The sequence below is a fragment of the Phyllostomus hastatus genome, unplaced genomic scaffold, assembly GCF_019186645.2.
Source record: "Phyllostomus hastatus isolate PE091 unplaced genomic scaffold, TTU_PhHast_1.1 phas_scaffold_78, whole genome shotgun sequence".
NCBI classification, from domain to species: Eukaryota; Metazoa; Chordata; class Mammalia; order Chiroptera; family Phyllostomidae; genus Phyllostomus; species Phyllostomus hastatus.
Genome location: NW_025334041.1, coordinates 56,167,658 through 56,181,853, shown reverse-complemented (window position 1 = coordinate 56,181,853; position 14,196 = coordinate 56,167,658). Strand labels below are relative to the sequence as shown.

The 14,196-nt window shown below is 37.8% G+C and overlaps 1 protein-coding gene and 1 pseudogene across 1 annotated transcript in view; one reads left to right on the top strand and one right to left on the bottom strand.

Annotated features, from left to right (window-relative positions):
• The window catches only part of GLI3 (GLI family zinc finger 3), a 284,734-nt gene that overhangs the window by 24,072 nt on the left and 246,466 nt on the right, over window positions 1–14,196 (top strand). The window lies entirely within an intron of this gene.
• LOC123811555 lies at window positions 11,713–12,091 on the bottom strand (annotated as a pseudogene).

Below are 14,196 nucleotides of genomic sequence, written 5' to 3'. Positions count from 1 at the left end.
CTTAGTCCAAAAATTGGTACCAGTTTGGATTGAAGATTCAGTTGCATTTAGGGTGTGCTTCTTACTCATTGAAGTTTCTGCATGAAATCAGTAATTCTGTGCTAATGAGCTTCCCTGAGGGCTTCTTTTTTCTCTTATATATAACTATTGTGTTTCTCCTCTAAAAGAACATTTCTTGGGTGCTAGTATAAGTCAGTAATACAAATCAACCCCATCTTGCCAGTTTCCCAAACTTGGAAGTAAAAAGAAGCCACAGCATGATGTGCTCTGCTTGTGGAAAGTTTCTGGGTTGCCCTTGATTACTTGTGATCATGTGATGTGGGTATTTCATATTTTCAGAAACAAACTGGTCAGAATCAGAAATAACAACTGAAGAGGTGAAGCTTGGGGGCAAAATGGTGCTTGTGGGAGGACAGTCTCCCTCTGAAGGGGTAGCTCTGTGGCCTTCCATTCTTGCACCACTTTGAGCCTCAAGGTGGCAAGGGAAGTGTGAGGGAGAGAGCTTGACTTTCCCAGCAGCTCACACCCTGGACTGCTAGAGAATGCACAGCTGAGCACTAGGAAACATGAGGGTCTCCGGCAGGGCAGGGAAGAAGGGGGTGATGATGAAAGCAAAAACCTCATCTAGTTTACATGGACATCTTTCCAAATCTATCAGTTGTTAATTTTTATTTAAAAAATTACAATCAATCTAATTTACTTTTTTGGTGAATAGTTCTATGAATTTTGACAAATCCATGAAGTCGTGTAACCACCACCACAATCAAACAGAATAGTTCCAGCAACCCCAGAATTTCAACAACTGCTTATTTTTTAAACTCAGTGTAGTAATATGTAAAGCATGAGTCATCAGTAATATTAGGAAGCATTAGAACTGCAGTTAGTATCTGACTGTATTTGACTTTATTTTGTATTTTTTAAAAAATCATGATTTTTTAGTGGTCTTAGCAGAATTGCTGTTACTTTTTCCCTTTCTATTTAAATAGTTCCTGTTGCATTGTAGTAGAACTAAAATGTACTTGAACACTGCTTGGAAATATATAACCTAGTCTCTGTGCCAGACTGAGTCTTTTTTGTTGTCCAGTCAATGTATTGTTTCCTTTTAGGCTAATTTAAAATGCCATTTTATACTTAAAACTACAAGGCAGTCATATTAATGAGGGCTTTTTTGTTGTTGTTTTGCTAGTATAAGTACACAAGATGGTTAGAATTAAAACATTTAATGCAATTCTAACCTAGAAGAAAAATATTAAAGGCTTTAAGCCTGCATGCCTTCCTTCCTTCCTTCCTCTCTCTCTCCCTCTTTCTCTTTCTTAATTTTTCTCTAACTTCCCTCCCTTCCTTCCTTTTTTTGTAATACCATTTTTTTCTCCTTTACTTCTATAGATAGGACTTCATCTCAGGTAGGGGATATTTTTATATAAAAGTTATTCCTAGTCTGACTTTGGCTGCTGTTTTTAGGCTGGTGTTATTTTCTTTCTCAACTCCCCCTATCTGTCCCCCACCCCTTTCTTTGACTCTTCTCTTCTTGGTCTCTTCTCCTCGTACCCTGCCCCCCCAGCCTGCTTTAGTGTTAGAAAGTTGAGTTCCATCCCAATTATTAAATCTTAGGGGACCATTCCCACATGGTTCTGTAAATGGTAGCTTCATCCCGAGTTCTTTCATCTCTTCCCCTGCTCTCTGGCTTGACAGTTGAAAAGGTCTGACTGTGCCACACAATGGTTTGATTGGTTTCTCTGGGGGAGACTTTCCCTGCCTCATCATTTGCCAGGCAGGTGGACCAGAAAGTCTCTTGATTCTTTTGTTGCCTCGTAAAGTCCGAGGTCTTTGACTGAATAAATCCGTCGTCATGGGATAATTTACTAAAAAGGAGCCTGAAAGATGTGAGAGAAAAGCCTCACAACTTGGGTGCTGCATTAATGAAATAACGGGGCCTTGGAGTTTGCAATTGAAAAATCACCAGGAATGCAATGGGTGGAGACAGGCTTCTTTTATTTCCCATAATAAACTTTTAGTTCTATCATTTAAAGCATGCGTGTCCCTTTGCGCACTGGCTGGCCCGAGTGTGTTTGCATTTGTATCCATGTTTAAGGGGACAGCCCCATCCAGCTGTAAGCTGTATGGGCACTGTGTCTAGTTAGTCATTAGATTATTACTAGTGGATGGAAAGAATTCCATATGACAGGACTAAGGTTGAGTTAACACAGGACGAAAAGTAATTTACAGATAGGCTGTCCCCAGCCATCTTTGTAGCTCCTGATAAGGTTTCATTTCAGAATGGATAGGCGACATTTCCACTTACGGGCCCATTCTGCGACACCTGTGATAACAGCTTCTGGATCCTAATTGAAATTGGTTTCAAAATGGATTTTCACTTTTCTCTGTCTGTGGAAAATATTGAATGGACTCAGAGCTGCCACAGAGAACCCTGGACCTTGGAAAATAGAGCAGGAAGCTAGGGATCATCTTTCATAACAGTGTCGATGATATGACAGTTTTGTTATCTGTCTTATTAATGAAATCATTGATCACCTGATGAGGAAGATAATGAACTAAGTTTCACCAGTGTTCACAAAGCTCATTTAGATTCGTATTACAAATAAGGAGGGGGAAACCCCAAACACCAGGGAAACTAAAGTAGTAAAGGTCAGTTAAAACTTTTCATTCCCAAAGTGACCATTTCATATCAGAACACTGTGAGTGATTGCTGTCTAAGTGTTTTAAAATTATCAAAGCCAACATTATATTCAAGGACTATCTTGTTTGGCATGTAGCACTTTTAGTAAAAACTCACTAAGTGAATCAGAAGTAGAAGGGGTAGTTCTGAACCATGTGTTTTGTAATGGGGACAATAGAGAAAAAATACGCACAGATCCTCTTCTCCCCATAGTAGTGAAGGGATCTGGGCCTTGCCCTGGTAGGTATGGTGGGTAATGAAGACCAGACTGAAAGAAAAATAGTGTATCTTATATTCCTTTCTTAAAGTTCTCTGGGAATCCTAGTAAGACCGGAATTGGGTTTGGATTTAACCAGGTGGCTCTATTGTTTGTTGTTGGGCTGCTCTGGAATGCACTGTCTGTTCTTCTCCAAGGAAAGAAAGAGATGCTGATGACTTCTCATGTTTCATGGTGAGTTGTATTCCTAGATGTTTCACCTTTCTCAGTGCCAGCAAGGATCAATTCAGTCCTATCAAAGCTTTAAAGATGACCCGTGATCAAAGGATCTAATCTCTGGTGATTGATTAGGAACAGACGTTCTAGGGAATTCTGCCTTTTCTAATAATTTCAAATTCATTAGTGTCTAACATTAGGGCAATTAGCTCATAATCCACAAAATTACAAAAATTAATGATATGGAATTATATTTGTCTTCTGGATGTGTATCTATTTTTAAGTTTATTGGAACCATGCCTGCATTGTATAAGCAACCTTTCCTTTTGAGTATAATGCAAAAGAATAGAATTCTCTATATAAACTGGGTTAAGTACTTTAGAATTCTACATAGAAATTGGGACAATATTCAGCAGTGAGAAAATTTACATTGTTTCTAAAGCAGTTTAATCATATATAGGTAATTATGTATTAGGTAGTCATTAAATATATTTAATTATTGTATTACCTTGGAAATTTAGGATTTTAAAAATCCTGAATTATTTTGCAGCAGGACAATTTCTATTTAAATTATCTTAAAATTCTAAATTATTTAAAAATTATATTTAAAAATCCTATAATTATTTTTATGGAACTATTTAACATTTTCCCTTTGTCATTCAAAAATAAAAGCAGTTGTATTCTATAACAAGAGGTGACAAATCTTAAAACTAGAGAAGATGCACCTTGGAAGGAAATAATAAAAAGCAAGAGAAAGCAAGATGTCTCTTTTTGGAAGTCCTCTTGAACTGTAGGGATTGATAGCAAAAGCATTGGAAAAAACAATCTGTTTTGGAAGTCACTGTAGCCCAAGAAAGAAAAGTTGAACAGGGAGTGGAGAATGTAAATTATTGTTAAAGTTACTTTGCTGTTGGTTGTCAAAGACTATTGCTTTATGCTTGCTTATAGCTAATTCCTTTAAGAAAAAACATCATTTTGAGAACTGTCCTCTGAAATGGACTGGTAAATGTGTTTGTAGTTTTCAGTGAGCATCTAAAGGGATGAGATCATGCAAATGAATGTTTGCAAGAAGATGGTGAGGCAGTTAACAATATTCAGCTTTAATGGAAGTCAAAAACTCCCCTTTGACAGAATATTTTTGTTTTATTGTCAGTGATACAAAAATAATCCCAGACTTTTGCCTATAACTACAAGAGAACTTCCAGAAAGAGTGCAACAATATCATGGTTAAAATAATGGAACTTTTAGAAAAGAAAACGTTTTCTAATATTTTATTGAAGATTTCTTCCAAGCATTTAAAAACTAATACATGGTGACCCATTTCACATTAAGTTAAAGTCAAATCTTTCTTTAAAAAAAATGTCTTGGCTTATTTTCAAACGCTGCAAGTTTCAGAGCAGTAGAAAAGTTCCTCTCCTATAAATGTTGACAGCAGTTCCGGTGGAGGCTAACAGTGTTTTATAAATAGAGTTTACTTAGCAGAAACCATATGTATGCCTAGTGAAATAACCTCGCATTTATTTATGTTTTGATTTATAGGAAACATGTGCCCCTTGACAAAGCCTTGGGCTCTTTTCCACAACTAAAGGAATTATATTTGAAAAAAATAGCTACCATCTTAATGGGAAACTTTTTCACATAAATTCAAAGTACTTTCTTTGATCAGTTTCACACAAATTGAGAATATTTTCATCCATGAGTTTGACCCCCAAAACTGAGTGAATTGAAAAAAAGTGATGCTTATAAATATATTCTCTAAACATATAGCACATACATTGGTTGAAAATTGAGGAATTTGAGGATTAAAAAAGCTGGGTACTATGAAAGAAGCACTGTGCATTTTTGCAGCAGGACAGTTTCTGTTGTTGCTTCGTGTTGTTTGTGCCTAGTGTTGGTGTGGCACAAGGTAGTACTTACTCCTTTTTTATTTTTATTTTTTTATGTTGAAGAGGGGAAACATGACCTATATGTACCTATTGCTGAACTTTTCATTTGGCTGTCTGAAAAGTATCTTCATCTTGATTCTCTTTACTACAACAACAGATGATAAGGAAAGGGAGATAAGAAGGGTGCTTGCAAATCTCTCTTTCCTCTTTGTATTTTGGAAGGAAAATTTGGTTAAAATGACTGCTTTTTGTTTATTACTCTTTCAAAAAGTTTAAGGTTGAGAATAAGTTGTTGAAAAGAAAAATCCTTTCTTACTTTAAGAAAGAAGTGGTTATATTAGCTGGGACCAGGCTACAAAATATTATTTTTGCACTATTCTAGATTACAGATAAATGTCTAGATGTTATATTAATAGTTTTCACTACTAGGGATAAATTGGGGCAGGGAGGAAGCCAGTGTTTAAATATAGAAACTTCCTAATACATGAGAAAATTAATGATACAAGTACAAATCTTATATATATGTGCTAGTAATAATTTTGTATCTTGTTTTTTTTTGTTGTTGTCTATGCTATATTTTTAAAGTCAGGCTTATGGAAGTATACTTTGCTGTTTTAAGTTATTTCTATGAAATTTTAAAAATATATTTTATTGATTATGCTATTACAGTTGTCTTGTTTTTTTTCCTCCCCTTTGTTCCTCTCCGCCCTGCAGCCCGCCCCCTGCCCCCCAGCATTCTCCCACTTTAGTTCATGTCCATGGGTCATGCATATAAGTTCTTGGGCTTCTCCATTTCCCATACCATTCTTAATCTCCCCCTGTCTATTTGTACCTACCATTTATGCTTCTTATTCCATGTACCTTCCCGGCCCTCCTGTCCTCCCCTGCCCCCTCCCAACTGATAACCCTCCATGTGATTTCCATTTCTGTGATTCTGTTCCTATTCTAGTGGTTTGCTTTGTTTTTTTTGTTTTGTTTTTGTATTTTTTTTTAGGTTCAGTTGTTGATAGTTGTGAATTTGTTGACATTTTACTGTTTATAGTTTTGATCATCTTTTTCTTAGATAAGTCCCTTTAACATTTCATATAATAAGGGCTTGGTGATGATGAACTCCTTTAACTTGACCTTCTCTGGGAAGCACTTTATCTCCCCTTCCATTCTAAATGATAGCTTTGCTGGATAGAGTCATCTTGGATGTAGGTCTTTGCCTTTCATGACTTCAAATACTTCTTTCCAGCCCCTTCTTGCCTGCAAAGTTTCTTTTGAGAAATCAGCTGATAGTCTTATGGGAACTCCTTTGTAGGTAACTCTCTCCTATTTTCTTGATGCTTTTAAGATTCTCTCCTTACATTTAATCTTGGGTACTGTAATTATGATGTGCCTTGCTGTGTGCTTCCTTGGGTCAAACTTCTTTGGAACTTGATGAACTTTCTGGACTTCCAGGAAATCTATTTCCTTTGCCAGATTATGAAGTTCTTCATTATTACATCAAATAAGTTTTCAATTTCTTGCTCTTCCTCTTCTCCTTATGGCACCCCTATGATTCCAATGTTGGAATGTTTAAAGTTGTCCCAGAGGTTCCTAAGCCTCTCCTCATATTTTTGAATTCTTGTTTCTTCAGTCTGTTCTGGCTGAATATTTATTTCTCCCTTCTGGCCCAAATTGTTGATTTGAATCCCAGTTTCCTTCTTGTCACTGTTGGTTCCCTATATGTTTTCCTTTATTTCACTTTACGTAGTCTTCACTTTTTCCTCTATTTTGAGACCATACTCAAACATTTCTTTGAGCATCCCGATTACTAGTGGAGATTTTATTCATTTATTTTTAGAGAGTGGGGAAATGAGGGAGAAAGAGAGGGAGAGAAACATCAATGTGTGGTTGCCTCTCATGTACCCCATACTAGGGACCTGGCTCACACCTAGGCATGTGCTCTGACTGGGAATTGAACCAGCAACCCTTTGGTTTGCAGGCTGGTGCTCAATCCACTGAGCCACACCAGCCAGTACCTGATTCCCAGTGTTTCGAACTCTGCATCCGCTAGGTTTGCTATCTCTTCTTCATCTCTTAGTTTTAATTTTTGGAGCTTTGATCTGTTCTTTCATTTGGGCCATATTTTTTTTGTCTCGGCTTGCCTGTTATACAGTAAGGGGTGGAGCCCTAGGTATAGCCAGGGTAAGGCAACCCATGTTGTTGCTTTGTGATGCTGTATGTTGGGGAGGGGTCTGAGAGAGAACAATGCCACTGTCTCGGTTCTCGGCCATCTTTCTGTCAGTTCCCCTTTTACTCACAAGCAAATTGGGCCCTTCTGGTGCTGATTCCCAGGAGGGCAGGTTTGTGTACATTCTAGGACTCTGTAGGTCTCTCCAAGGAACTCTGCTGGGAGGCTGGGAACTTCTCCCACCGCAACCCCCGCAGGTTTTTCCAGCCAGATGTTTTGAAGATGCTTTGAGGCTTTATTTCCCTGTGCTGGAGTCTTGGGGTGCACAGTCTGTCTCGCTCCCCAGTTGTTCCTCCCCATTTATCTGTATGCAAATATGGGTCTGCCTAGTCTGCCAGCCGTCACCTTGTCTGCCCTGGTTTTCTAGCCACCACCTTGCAGTGAATCCTCTGCCCCACCTGCCCATCTCCATCCCTCCTACAGGTCTGGATAAATGTTTCTTCTTTAACTCGTTGGTTGTCAAACTTCATTACAGTCCAGTTTTCTGGGAGTTCTGGTTATTTTTGTTTTTAAATTTGTTTTTGTCATTGTTTTGGTTTTTCAAGGAGTCACAGTGTATCTACCTATGCCTCCGTCTTGGCTGGAAGTCTCTATGTGTGCCTTGTTTTAATATTTGGGGGGTAGTATTTTTCATTTTTAAATGCAAGTAACAAATATGTACTTTTAAAAAGTTAAATTTTTATAGACAGTTTTTCTCATGAAGGTGATATTTCCAAGTTTTAGGACAGCCTAGCTCCTGCCTCTGTGAAGTCAAGAATAAGTACCATTTAAAAAATTATTTTTCAGTTACAGTTGATGTTCAATATTATATTAGTTTCAGATTTATATCACAGTAGTTAGACATTTATATAACTTATCAAGTGATCCCCTCGATACGTCTAGTACTAACCTGGCATTATACATTATTATTATAGTGTTGTTGACTGTTCTCCAGCTGTATTTTATACATGGAGAATAGTTACTGCTGATTTGTACTTCCTAATTCTCTCACCTATTTTCACCCAACCTACCCTCCCAATTCCCCCTCCCATCTGGAAAAATTATTGGTTCAGGAACAAGTACTAATGACCACGGTAGCAGCTATCTCAAGCCCAACATGGCAGCTAGGAGGAATGAACCATTTTATGCATCAGGGGGTTTATTTAGCAATCCAGGAACCCTTGAGGTTGGAGGATGGGTTTAGAATATGGGCCAACCCCGGAAATTATTTTATGCAGTACTTTATAAGCATGTGCCTATTCCCTCATTGTTCAGGTTCTTTTTCTTTTTTAAATTTCTTCCTTGTACTTTTCTTTCTTTAAAGTTGATTTTAGAGAGAGAGGGAGAGAAAGAAACACCAATTTGTTGTTTCATTTATGTATGCACTCATTGGTTGCTTCTTGTATGGGCCCTGAGTGGGGATGAAACCCACAATCTGGGCATATTGGGACTATACTAACTAACTGAACCTCTAGGCAAGGACTGTTCGGGTTCTTAGAGATTCATGCTTTAGTAGTTGCCAGAGGTACTGGTATTCATATAGGTTTTGGGGCTCTAACTTTCTTCAAGAAATTATTGATTGAATGATTAGAATTACTCTTTGAAGGAATGATTATTCATGTGAGGAGGGATCATGAAACTGAATCTTTCTCATTTAAAATGTGATGTAACCACAGATGTGACCCAGCTTACTTTATAGAGGCTGCACAGTAAGGATTCCAAATACTCCACTTGCATATCATTTACATTGATATAAAGAGTTCTTCCCCTCAAAAACTCAGTTCCTGGGATGTTCACTTCAAGTTCCCTATGAATTCTGAAGAACATAAAATGACAGGATAGATGTCAGGTAAATAAGAGGAGACTGAAAGATTGAGTTAATATAATCTTCGTTTAGAAAGGGAAGTCCACAATTCTTCTTAAAGTAATCTGTATAAGTCATATGTACACATCTATCTTGGGTTAAAGGCCACTGAAGATTTTGTTTAGGCCAAAACGTGGTGTTACATTGTAAAGTCAAAAGCACCCCAGGTATTTTGAAGGTCATTCAGGTGCAAACGCAGGAAGATTTTGTGCCTAATTTTGACTGACTTGCTAATAATTATAGGTAGTTGCCACTGAAGCAATAGATCCATTGAAATCTGAGATGTGTGTGTCCTTGATTTAGACCTGGTGTAGTCCATTACTGACCTGACTTCCTGTACTTATCTTCTAGGAGTACATGGGCATAGTCTGTAATTGGGTTTGCTAAGGCCATTTTTACATTTGTGTGACTAATTCTTCTTCCCAGACCATGGCCCTCTTTTAAATTAAACATGCTCATAGAATGCTCCTCATAGTTTTCTGTTTGGCATCTGGTTTGATGCAGTTATATTTCACCACAGCTTCACTGAGAGCTTTTGCAAATTTCTTTGATGCTAATTTAGTTGCTTTAAACTCCTTGGAGAGGAAAAAAGAAACAAAACCAATATTACAATAAACTTTGATTACCAGGCTCCAAAACACTGAACCTCTCAAGTAACCCATATTTGTCATTATTTTTTGAGAATGGAATTTATAGGTGGAAGCTGGGGAGCATTATTATTGTTGCTGTTCAGATACAAAGGGAAGGTGCAGAGCCAGGGGCCAGAAGACCCTTATGGACTTGGAAATGCTGTATTTCCTAGGATACCTTGAAAAACTGTATGTTCTAAGGAAGATGAGGCAGTTTATTATACATAAATTTTAAAAAATGTATTTTAGAAAGCATTTCAGTGAAATTGGAACCTAAAGGAATACAAGGAATGAAGCTCATCTCTAACTCAACAGCTAGGCAGCCTGCTCTTCCATAGCCCGAGACCTTAGAACTACCTATACTATCTCAGCTTTACTCTCTCTTAAGCTTTTATTTTGTTTGTTTATTTTTAAGGGAATACATGCTTATTGGGAAACTCAGAAATGCATAAAGAAAAACATGAACATGTCCTAGAATCTCACTGCCCAGAGATAACCTTTGTTAACATTTTGGTATATTTTCAGTTTTTTTTTTGCCTTTCTTCATTTTCTTGCTTTTTTCCTTCTTTCCTTCCTCCCTCCTTCTTCTTCCTTCCCTCTTCCCCTCCCTCCCTCCCTTCCTTCCTTTTTTCCTTCCTTCCATGTTAATTATATTTCGAGAGAGAGATAGACAGACAGGACAACTAAATGCAATGTGGCATCCTGGATGGGATTTACCTTTTACCACTTGATGTAGAATCCACTTGATTTCTTTTTTGCTCCCCTATCTAGCACTGCATTGTTCAATGCAGTAACCATTAGCAACATGTGCCTGTTAGAACCCTTGAAATGTAGCCAGGCCAACTTCAGACATACCTCCAGGGCTGTGACAGTGGCAGGACAGAGAGTGTGGGGCATATGACATTCACTCTACAAGGTGTGTGGCTCTTCAGCTGCCATCTTTGGTGAACAGGGACCCCAGCTGGCACCTGCCTCAGCCATCATCAGCTGTTGCTTCTCAGTCAAGCCCTTTGCAGCGGCTAGAAGTCTCCTCTCTTTTCATTTTTATGGCATGTAGTACAAGTTCAGGTGACCATATGCTGGGGCATTTTCCATGTCAGGTACTACTCTTCTCCAATTTAACTTTAATGGTGATGTAATCTCTTCAGCCAATCCTCTGTCATTGGACATTTACATTTTCCCCCCAAATTGTAAATAAGGATGTGTTGAATATCAAAAAAAAAAAACAAACCCAACAAAACTAATTTGTGTCTTGAAGTTATCTTATCAAATTAGGTCTAACAATGTAGCAACTTATATATCCATCAAATGTTTATGAGTGCTTATTTTCAGAGACACTTGTCAACATTAGTGTGAAATATTTTAAAGAAGGTATGATAGGTGAAAAGTTCACCTTGTTTTTAAAAATTTTAATTGAAATATAATACACAGATAGACGTGTACTTGGCATATGTAATCAGCTTGATACATTTTCCTAAAGTGAGCTCAACATGTGAACCAGCTATCAAGATGGAAGCACTACTAGTCCCTCTCATGAGAGGTGAAGGCCCTCTTATGTTAGTCCTCTTCTTAGAAGGGCTTGCTCTGTTTATTCTACTGCTAATGGGCATTTGGGTGGTTTCTAGTATTTGGCTGTTGGGAACATTGGCTCTTAGGTACCTGTCTTTTGGGGGACCTGTGTAGACATTTCTTTGGGTACATACCGAAGAGTAAAATGACTGCATCATAGTGAATGCATATACTTAGCTTTAGTTGATACCTCCTAAGAGTTTTCTCAGGTGGTTGTAGAGAATTGCTCCTCATTCTTGCCCAAACTAGGTCTTTTCTGTATTTTTTTATTTTAGCCCTTCTGTTGGCTGTGTAATGGTATTTAATTCTGGTTTTAATTTGTCCCTGATGACTGAGTGAGTAAAGCATCTTTTTAGATGTTTTTTTTTTTATTTGGACATACTTCTTTGTGAGGTGTTTGTTGAGGTCTTTATTTTTTTATTTATTTTTTGTTTTTAATGACTGAAACAAAGAAGATCTAAAATCGCAACTTCTGAAAGAACCATTTGTTTTTGCTGGTCTTACACCTCTTTTTGAATTCAAATCTGGCCTACCTTTGGGCCTTGAGTTTCAGAGAAGGATCTCTGAAGGCATCCTTCTTGATGACAGTTTTGTACAAGGGAATATCCGCAGAATAACTTCTTGGCATGAGGTCATGGTACTTACAAACTTGCGCAAAAGAGTTGATCTTTGACCTTTTGGTGATTTTCTTCTTGCAGAGATAGATTCAATTCCAGCCAGTAGATCATGGCTTTAGGAGCAGTCTGAGGTGCTGCCATTTCAGTGTTCTTCACAATGACCGCTTTGTGACTGGTCAGGACCAGCACCACCTTCCAAGGATTCCTATACTTGCCCATTTTAACAGCAGCCATTCCAGCCTACAGCAGAAAAGAACTGCACTTCCTGTAACATTTCACTCCAGGGAGAAAGTGATACTGAAGTCTTCTTTTAAAAATTTGTACTTGTTTGGGGATAAATGATTGTATTTTAGTTTTTTTATCACTAACTTGAAATGATAACTGTGATATTATGATTTATAAGAAATATATATTTGGTCATTCAGATGACCAAAATATGTTTCTTATATATATTTGGTCTTCCTTTGTAGTTTCTGACTGACAGCTCCCAGAGTCCTCGGAATTTCCTGTGTGTTGAGTTATAAAGGTCTTTTGTTATGTTAATAAGATGACTTTTGGAAGGCACCTAAGGATGGGACTTAGCTGCCAGTGGGGCTGACCATTTAATTACAGGGTTGGAACTTTCAGTCTTAACCACAGACCTAGGGGGAGGAGGCTGAAGATGGGGGCTGGTGGGTGGGATGGGGTGGTGTGTGGCTAGAGGTTGAATCAGTCCCCAGTTGCCAATGATTAATCATCATACCTCTGGATTGAAGCCTCCTTAAAATCCAAAAGGATATGGTTCAGAGAGCTTCCTGGTTGGTAAACACATGGAGGTGTGGTGAGAGTGACTACCTGGAGAGGGCATGGAAGCTCTGCATCCTTTGCCCATATCTTATCCCATGCATCTCTTCCATCTGACTGTTCCTCATTTACAGTAAGTAAAATGTTTCTCTGAGTTCTGTGAACCACTCTAGCAAATTAATTGATCCAGAGGATGGGGATTGGGGAACCTCTAGTATAGGTAAAAACCTGGACTTGCCATTTGGTGTCTGAATCTTTAACCTGTGGAACCTGATCCTATCTCTAGGTAGATAGTGTCAGAAATAAGTTAAATTCTCATACAGCCTGCTAACTTACGGAGAATTATTTGTTTTGTGTGTGGGATCCTCGTCCCCTCCCCCACACATCAGAGCACCTAAAAAAATACGTATATCTGACTCTCACCTGCCTTAATATATTTTCTAGCTTGTTTTTCTTAACTGTTTTATCCTATTGACCTGTCTGTTCTTTAGCTAGCACCATCTTCTCTCAGATGTTTTAACATACACATGTTATCTGATGGTGTACATTATTATTTATTATTCTTTCTTTTTAAATGCTTCTTGGCTCTTTTTCAGTTTCTGTCTTTTAGGTGAACTTTAGGAACATCTTTCTGGAATTCTGTTGTTTATGACTTCATGCATATGTAATAAAAGTATAAAAATATGGGTGGATGCAATCAGTTTCAGAGTAGTGGTTACCTCTGGGGGGAGAGTAAAGAAGGAATAAGATAGGAGAGGGTTCAAAAGTACCTGTATCATCTTTAAAGAGAAACATGGCAAAGTTTAATGTGTTCAATCTGGGTGGTGGGTATCTTAATATCACTTAATGTTATTCTCTGAAATATGTCATGATTAAAAGATGCCCCTTTGAATTTTGTTTGAAATTATGTTCAGCTAGCTTATCCAGGCTGTATTGTAATTATATTGGCTGTAAAAAACAGACTCAATTGTTTTCTGCCGCATTCTCACAAGGTTACTCTCTTCCCAGACATTTATCAAAGCATACACAAATGCACACTCACTTCGGTGACCTGCATTCATCTTCAGAAGTATTTTTTTCCCCACTTTAAATCTGTCAATTACAAGAAAATGTGTAGGAAATAACAGTTGGAAAGACCTAACAGGTGTTTGCTTACTTTTACCTTTTATACTTTAACATGTTCTGGAAGCAGTTTAGTTTTTCTTTCGTCTCTTCTGTCTTGAATTGAAAGTTTCAGGTACATTGATAAGTACTTGGGTTAATGTAAATACCACTTGTATTTTCTCAGGAAAATTAATGTGCTCTGGTTTCTCTGCATCAGGCTGCATTTTTACCAGGCTGCAATTTTATCAAGTTTCCCCTGCCTTCCCAGTATTCATAGTGATTTTTTCTACTGCAATAATCAAAATACAAGGGTCAGGAATTAGGAGTTGTTTCAGGTTCTTTGTTATTTGTTTATTGTTGTTGTTATTGGGAGACCATTGATGGCAGCAGAAATGGTCAAAGGAATATTGGCACTCTTGTTTTTGATCTCAAGTTAC